Here is an 8828-nt window from a genome sequence, read left to right as displayed (position 1 = left end):
AGGTGACATCTACTACATTATCTGTACTCAGAGACTTATCACTGTTATTGGTGGTGTTACATAGGACTGCAGGAGACATTTACTACAATATCTATACTCAGAGAGTTATCAGTGTGTTATCTGTGGTGTTACACAGGCCTGCAGGTGACATTTACTACAATATCTATACTCAGAGAGTTATCACTGTGTTATCTGTGGTGTTACATAGGACTGCTGGTGACATTTTATTCCATCTTGGAGGTGTCTATAGCCCTTGAATTTGCCGTGTCTGTGACTCTCTCCAGTTCTCGCCGTCTCAGGTGTGGGTCGCTCTCTACGTGTTGCCGATGAAGACGCACCGGGTCGCTTGGTGTAACCTGTGTGTACAGGGACGTAGCTGTGATGGAGGCCGTCAGTCGTGGCGTTGGTGCTGCCAGTCTCGTCACCTCTTGTTCCTGTGTACCGTACAGCTGAATAACCTGCAAATAGCAGAACAGATATTTATAATAAAGTCACAACTTTCTTAAGCTCCTGAACGTGAAGTGTCGCTGATTCCCCATGTTTCGGCGCCTTTATCGTGTGGCAGGCCATGCTGGCACCGTGCAGGGCGCGCGGGTCGTGATGTCGCCCGGAGTCGCAGTCATCTGCTGATAAAATATTTATCTAAGTTAATTTCGCCCTTCTTTCCGTGTATAAAGGACACTGATCGCTGCGAGACACGAGAACAAGCGGGACGGACGCCGATCCTGCAGGAGATCGACACAGGACGCGGTCGCTGCAGAGAGATGCAGGCGCCAAAGTGAGATCTGCAGAGAAAAGAGCTGGAAACCGCCAAGAAAGGTCACATGCGTAATTATTACCCAGAAGTCAGCGCTACTGACCGGCAGCGGTGTAAAGGCCCATGACCCCCGAGCCAGCGCACAAGAGTCAGATGCTGAAGATTGTGTTCCGGGCTTCAGCTACAGAGATTGTCCTCTAGTTACATCCAGAGCTGCAATCACAATTCTGCATACACTGGAGACATGAGCCTTTTGCAGACACTTCCCGTCCTCGAGCTTCATGCTCTGATTATTTGGTAGGAATTGGATGTTCTGACCGCACTGAGGCTTCGTGTGTCACGGTGACACAGACTGCAGAGAGCCATAACTGCGCTCACGAGGATGGCGGCTTCTTCCTGTGATCTGACACAAAGCCTCGCACCCTGGAAATGAGCGCCAGGCGCAGCGTCAGCACGGCCTAATGGCTTCTGCGCACATTTATTATCGCTGACGTTTTCTCGTCTCTCGGAGATAGATTATTTTAATTCCGCCATGAAACTCCGCTAATAATTCTTCAGATGTAGAAAAATATGAAAGTGCGACTCCGGCTGAGGCTACAGATCACCTCCAGAGATCGGCTGATGGCGGGGAGATCCGCAAATACATTCTCCTGTGCAGCTTGTATCTTTCCATCCCTCGCACTCGGTCACCTTCAGAGCTGCATTCACATTTCCGATAGTTCCACAATACTGAGCTCACATTTTCCTGTTTCCCATCGCAGAGAGTCTGTGCAGAATATTTCTACTATGAAACCTGAACCATTAAGTAAATGTGTGCAATGGAATATAGAAGGTGGCGGTGGGGTAGGTCGCCAGCACCCTCAGTAAAAAAAAAGGGCACTACATGATGGAGGTCTGTATATTGGGCACTATGATGACTGCACTTTGGGCACTATGATTGTACATTGGGCACTATGATGACTCCACATTGGGCGCTACGATGAGTGCACATTGGGCACTATGCTGACTGCACATTGGGCACTATGCTGACTGCACATTGGGCACTATGATGACTGCACATTGGGCACTATGATGACTGTACATTGGGCACTATGATGACTGCACATTGGGCACTATGATGACTGTACATTGGGCACTATGATGACTGCACTTTGGGCACTATGTACTGTGGACACTATGATTGTACATTGGGAACTATGATGACTCCACATTGGGCGCTACGATGACTGCACATTGGGCACTATGATGACTGTACATTGGGCACTATGCTGACTGCACATTGGGCACTATGCTGACTGCACATTGGGCACTATGATGACTGTACATTGGGCACTATGATGACTGTACATTGGGCACTATGACTGTACATTGGGCACTATGATGACTGTACATTGGGCACTATGATGACTGCACTTTGGGCACTATGACTGTACATTGGGCACTATGATGACTGTACATTGGGCACTATGATGACTGCACTTTGGGCACTATGTACTGTGGACACAATGATTGTACATTGGGAACTATGATGACTCCACATTGGGCGCTACGATGACTGCACATTGGGCACTATGATGACTGTACATTGGGCACTATGCTGACTGCACATTGGGCACTATGATGACTGTACATTGGGCACTATGATGACTGTACATTGGGCACTATGACTGTGCATTGGGCACTATGATGACTGCACTTTGGGCACTATGACTGTACATTGGGCACTATGATGACTGTACATTGGGCACTATGATGACTGCACTTTGGGCACTATGTACTGTGGACACTATGATTGTACATTGGGCACTATGATGACTCCACATTGGGCGCTACGATGACTGCACATTGGGCACTATGATGACTGTACATTGGGCACTATGATGACTGCACATTGGGCACTATGATGACTGTACATTGGGCACTATGATGACTGTACATTGGGCACTATGACTGTACATTGGGCACTATGATGACTGTACATTGGGCACTATGATGACTGCACTTTGGGCACTATGACTGTACATTGGGCACTATGATGACTGTACATTGGGCACTATAATGACTGCACTTTGGGCACTATGTACTGTGGGCACTATGATTGTACATTGGGCACTATGATGACTCCACATTGGGCGCTACGATGAGTGCACATTGGGCACTATGATGACTGTACATTGGGCACTATGTACTGTGGGCACTATGATTGTACATTGGGCACTATGATGACTCCACATTGGGCGCTACGATGACTGCACATTGGGCACTATGATGACTGTACATTGGGCACTATGCTGACTGCACATTGGGCACTATGATGACTGTACATTGGGCACTATGATGACTGCACATTGAGCACTATGATGACTGTACTGTGGGCACTATGATGACTGTATATTGGGCACTATGATGACTGCACATTGGGCACTATGATGACTGCACATTGGGCACTATGTACTGTGGGCACTATGATTGTACATTGGGCACTATGATGACTCCACATTGGGCGCTACGATGAGTGCACATTGGGCACTATGATGACTGTACATTGGGCACTATGCTGACTGCACATTGGGCACTATGATGACTGTACATTGGGCACTATGATGACTGCACATTGAGCACTATGATGACTGTACTGTGGGCACTATGATGACTGCATATTGGGCACTATGATGACTGCACATTGGGCACTATGATGACTGCACATTGGGCACTATGTACTGTGGGCACTATGATTGTACATTGGGCACTATGATGACTCCACATTGGGCGCTACGATGACTGCACATTGGGCACTATGATGACTGCACATTGGGCACTATGATGACTGCACATTGGGCACTATGTACTGTGGGCACTATGATTGTACATTGGGCACTATGATGACTCCACATTGGGCGCTACGATGACTGCACATTGGGCACTATGCTGACTGCACATTGGGCACTATGATGACTGTACATTGGGCACTATGATGACTGCACATTGAGCACTATGATGACTGTACTGTGGGCACTATGATGACTGTATATTGGGCACTATGATGACTGCACATTGGGCACTATGATGACTGCACATTGGGCACTATGTACTGTGGGCACTATGATTGTACATTGGGCACTATGATGACTCCACATTGGGCGCTACGATGAGTGCACATTGGGCACTATGATGACTGTACATTGGGCACTATGCTGACTGCACATTGGGCACTATGATGACTGTACATTGGGCACTATGATGACTGCACATTGGGCACTATGATGACTGCACTTTGGGCACTATGATTGTACATTGGGCACTATGATGACTGCACTTTGGGCACTATGATTGTACATTGGGCACTATGATGACTGCACTTTGGGGACTATGATGACTGCACATTGGGCACTATGATGACTGCACATTGGGCACTATGATGACTGCACTTTGGGCACTATGATTGTACATTGGGCACTATGATGACTGCACTTTGGGCACTATGATTGTACATTGGGCACTATGATGACTGTACATTGGGCACTATGATGACTGCACTTTGGGCACTATGTACTGTGGGCACTATGATTGTACATTGGGCACTATGATGATTGTACATTGGGCACTATGATGACTCCACATTGGGCGCTACGATGAGTGCACATTGGGCACTATGATGACTGTACATTGGGCACTATGATGACTGTACATTGGGAACTATGATGACTGCACTTTGGGCACTATGTACTGTGGGCACTATGATTGTACATTGGGCACTATGATGACTCCACATTGGGCGCTACGATGAGTGCACATTGGGCACTATGATGACTGTACATTGGGCACTGTGTACTGTGGGCACTATGATTGTACATTGGGCACTATGATGACTCCACATTGGGCACTATGATGAGTGCACATTGGGCACTATGATGACTGTACTGTGGGCACTATGATTGTACATTGGGCACTATGATGACTGTATATTGGACACTAAAATGACTGCACATTGGGCACTATGATGACTCCACATTGGGCACTATGATGACTGTACATTGGGCACTATGATGACTGCACATTGGGCACTACGATGACTGCATATCGGGCACTACAATGAACGCACATTGGGCACTACAATGACTGCACATTGGGCACTACGATGACTGCATATTGGGCACTATGATGACTCCACATTGGACACTATGATGACTGTACATTAGGGCACTATGATGACTGTACATTGGGCACTATGCTGACTGCACATTGGGCACTATGTACTGTGGGCACTATGATTGTACATTGGGCACTACGATGACTCCACATTGGGCACTACGATGAGTGCACATTGGGTACTCTGATGACTGCACTGTCGGCACTATGATTGTACATTGGGCACTATGATGACTGTACATTGGGCACTATGATGACTGTACATTGAGCACTATGCTGACTGCACATTGGGCACTATGTACTGTGGGCACTATGATTGTTCATTGGGCACTATGATGACTGTACATTGGGCACTATGATGACTGTACATTGGGCACTATGATGACTGCACATTGGGCACTATGATGACTGTACATTGGGCACTATGATGACAGTACATTGGGCACTATGATGACAGTACATTGGGCACTATGTACTGTGGGCACTACGATGAGTGCACATTGGGCACTATAGTGACTGTGCATTGGGTACTACAATGATTGTACATTGGACACTATGATGACAGTACATTGGGCACTATGTACTGTGGGCACTATGACGACTACATTGGGCACTACAATGACTTTTCATTAGGCACTACGATGGCTGGGTCAGTGGTGGGGCCATGGCATGCTGGCTGGGACATGGTGGGGCTGTGGCATGCTCCTGTTGGTGGCGGCCGTGGCGTGCTGGTGGGGACGTGGTGCCCTTACATAGCTTTCGTCAGCCTTGCTTACAGTCCCTTGTATGAAATTACTTTGAAATTTCCATTAAATCCCTCTCTTTTACAGAGCTGATATTTGATGGGTAATTACCTGATGATTTTATGGCTTTGTCTTCCTTTAAGGGCTATTTCTTTGCATTCTGACCCCCATTACTCCTGGCCGGGGCGCGGGGAGGAGACTCGTAATGACGCTCATTAATCACCGGCGGATTGTGCAGGAACGGCCGGGGTTGCGCTGACTGACAATGACCCCTTCTCTACAGACGTCCTTCTCCTGCTCCGATGGGCGCTGGAGTCCGTGGTAGGATCCGGCATGTTTCTACTCAGATATTTATATGAAGCCAGATTCTCTGATTTCAGAACCTTCCAAATCTGGAGCCATTTTCCAGCAATTTATTATCGATTTACAGATCTAAATAATAGAAGACATATCTTCAGCTTGCGTCACATCATATACTCCAGTCACATCCAGAGCTGCTGCCGGACTTTATGGATTTCTTGTTCTCATTGATGAGTGCATTGTGGAGGCTTCGATTTTGGATTACAGACTTTAATTACAAAGGAAAATAGGAGTTTATAATAAAGTCGTGGATACAAGTTTTGAGACTGATCCAAATTTTGCTTTTCACAATGTTTCAGCTTTTATAGATGTAATTTGCAAGAATCCATATTATTTAGGAAAATGATCAGATGAAATGCAAAAAAAATAGTTATTCCTCACCATGAATGTGAACTTATTTGTAAGGTTGTGACCGGGATGGTCTTATACCTTCCCCTGTAGACAACAATTGCAGTGTGAATATTAACATGCAGATGTTTGGTGTTTTAATGGTTTAATATAAAATGCACAGAGTGTGATAGGTACTGATGATGCGGTGTGGGTACCAGGATGGTAATTTCGAAGGTAACCTGGTACACTCAGCTCAGGGGTAGGAACATTAGGGCAGATGGGCTGTGGTGGGCCTATTGGTGTATAAGGGATAGGTATAGTGTAGGTATTAGTAAAGTGTTAATGTAGCAAAGTAATGCAAGCTGTGTGCTGGAATGTAGGTAAAAGGTTGGATCATCCCAGCAACAGACTGCAGGAAAAGATACAGTTTAAATGTTTTGGACCAGCCCAGTATGGGGATGATTGGGTCAAGCAAAAAGGAGAAGCATTTCCTGGTTTTAGTCACAGTGTTAGTATGTGAGGTTTATGTTAAGTTCAGGGTGAAGTTGCAGTGGGCTGTTGGCATGTGGGGGACAAGAGGCATACCGAATTTCCTGCAGACATTCCTGTAAAGACTAGGGCCTACAACCTGGACTAGGCACAGTAAAGTGTGCCTTATTCCCTTCCTTACAGGGAAACCACGTGAGGGAAACTTAGTGGATCTCAGGAATGCTGCAGTGCCAGATGGGAAATCCCTGGGGCTGTCAGAAGGCTCAAGTGTAGGGCCACACCGAGCTGAATGTAACCGAATGCTTGAAATGTATTATGTTGGAGAAACTGAAACCGGAGGGTGCTGTGCTTGAAAATGATAGCTAAAGACTGTTGTTGTATAGCTGACTAGTAAAGTTGAACTTGTTATAACGAACCCGGTCTCCCCTGATTTATGTGTGGCTGCTCCGGATCAAAGGACGTTGATACAGCGGAGGCTCTAGCTTACAAGAGAGTACAATGCAAAGTATACAGCCCAACACTTATGGACCGAGACACTGTTTATTTGTAGGAAGCCAGGGTGACGTGAGGCCGCGCCTCGACCATGGCTACCACCCAGTTAGCCTTACATATTCACAAGAACACATTTCCACTTAACGTCATCACTGCGTCAAAGTAACTTGCTTACATCATGTAAGAGATCTTCTCATTTCAAGAGAAAGTGTTACAAGGACAAGGCAGCTGATGGATGCTGATTGGACTACAGCGCCCCCTGGTGGCTTTACACGAGCGCAGGTGCTTGAAATCATTTTTCTTCTCAGTGTGATAACTAGATTATGATGGGTCTTGGTGCTAGATTTGGATGGAGGCCCTCTCCCCCATCCTGGTATGTGTGTGTATATATAATTAGAATGTCCCTCATCCTGGTTTACATGTCCCTTATGCTGCCTGGGCACCATCCTGGTATATACAGCCCCCATCTGGTATATATGTCTCTTATGCTAAGCCCTATCCTAGTAGATATATCTCCCATTCTTGTATATATATCCCGCATCCTCATAAATATCCCTTGCCTTGCCTGGGCCCCATCCTGGTAGATAAATCCCCCATCCTGCTGCTGTTCTTTAATGTGTAGAAAAAAAATAAACAATTGTACTCACCTTCCCTCTGCTCCCTCGCCGCGCTGCATCCTCTTCTGAAGCCAATCGCTTTTGCATCAAAAGGGCTTTACAGACAAGGAAATTTTCTACTTGTGAGACTGCACCTACGTCTAACATTTAACAGCACATGATGAACTTTAAATTTACTTAAATTGCTGCAAAGAAAGTCCAGCAAGTGCCAGGACTGTCTCATAATGAGGATTTAGCTGCTTGATTGGTTCAGCACTAGTGCAGAGCTTGCTCAGGAATGGCAGCAGGCAGGTGTCAGTGTATCTGCACATGGCGAGGTGAAGGATTTTGGAGGCTGCCTGGTGTGAAGAAGTGCAGCAAAGTAGCAGTTTTTCTCAAAGAAAACAAGGACGGATTGACATTCAGCAGGAAGTACAATGATTGCACTGCAGAGGACGGGGGTAACGTTATTTCTCTGATGAAGCCCCCTCTAACTGTTGGGACATATGAAAAGAATGATTGTCCGGAGAAGAGAAGGTGATATTGCCATGAGTCCTGTGTCTGTCAGCAGTAAGGACTCCTGAGAGCAATCATGTATGGGGGCTTCTCATCCATGGAGGGGCTCACTCGCAATGTGTGGGGGCTTCTCATCCATGGAGGGGACACCACTCGCAGTGTGTGGGGGTTTCTCATCCATAGAGGGGAGTCACTTGCAATGTGTGGGGGCTTCTCATCCTCCTGTGGCAGTTGTGCCCGTAATCTCCAGGGAAGAGGAGACTACCGCAGGAGCCAGTGGAAGATCGGCAGTAGCTCCAGGAACAGGTGAGGGGAGCGCATTGTTTTTAACCTCTTCCCAGCCCATGCATTCTTTAGAGTCAGGAGACCTCAAATCCTGACAAGCGTCTTTTTCTG

The 8828-nt window shown here is 46.7% G+C and overlaps 1 long non-coding RNA gene across 1 annotated transcript; it reads left to right on the top strand.

The window, feature by feature from the left end:
* Positions 1-600: 600 nt before the first annotated feature.
* Positions 601-7243, top strand: LOC141092240 (uncharacterized). Its single transcript, XR_012232726.1, has 2 exons — positions 601-1649; positions 5793-7243. It is a non-coding gene; the product is annotated as an uncharacterized lncRNA (long non-coding RNA).
* The last annotated feature ends 1585 nt before the right edge of the window (positions 7244-8828 follow it).

The sequence above is a fragment of the Dendrobates tinctorius genome, unplaced genomic scaffold, assembly GCF_039654945.1.
Source record: "Dendrobates tinctorius isolate UK_male_01 unplaced genomic scaffold, ASM3965494v1 ptg000058l, whole genome shotgun sequence".
In the NCBI taxonomy this organism is placed as follows: domain Eukaryota; kingdom Metazoa; phylum Chordata; class Amphibia; order Anura; family Dendrobatidae; genus Dendrobates; species Dendrobates tinctorius.
The sequence above is the reverse complement of the archived record's forward strand: the minus strand, read 5'-3'. Positions and strand labels throughout refer to the sequence as shown.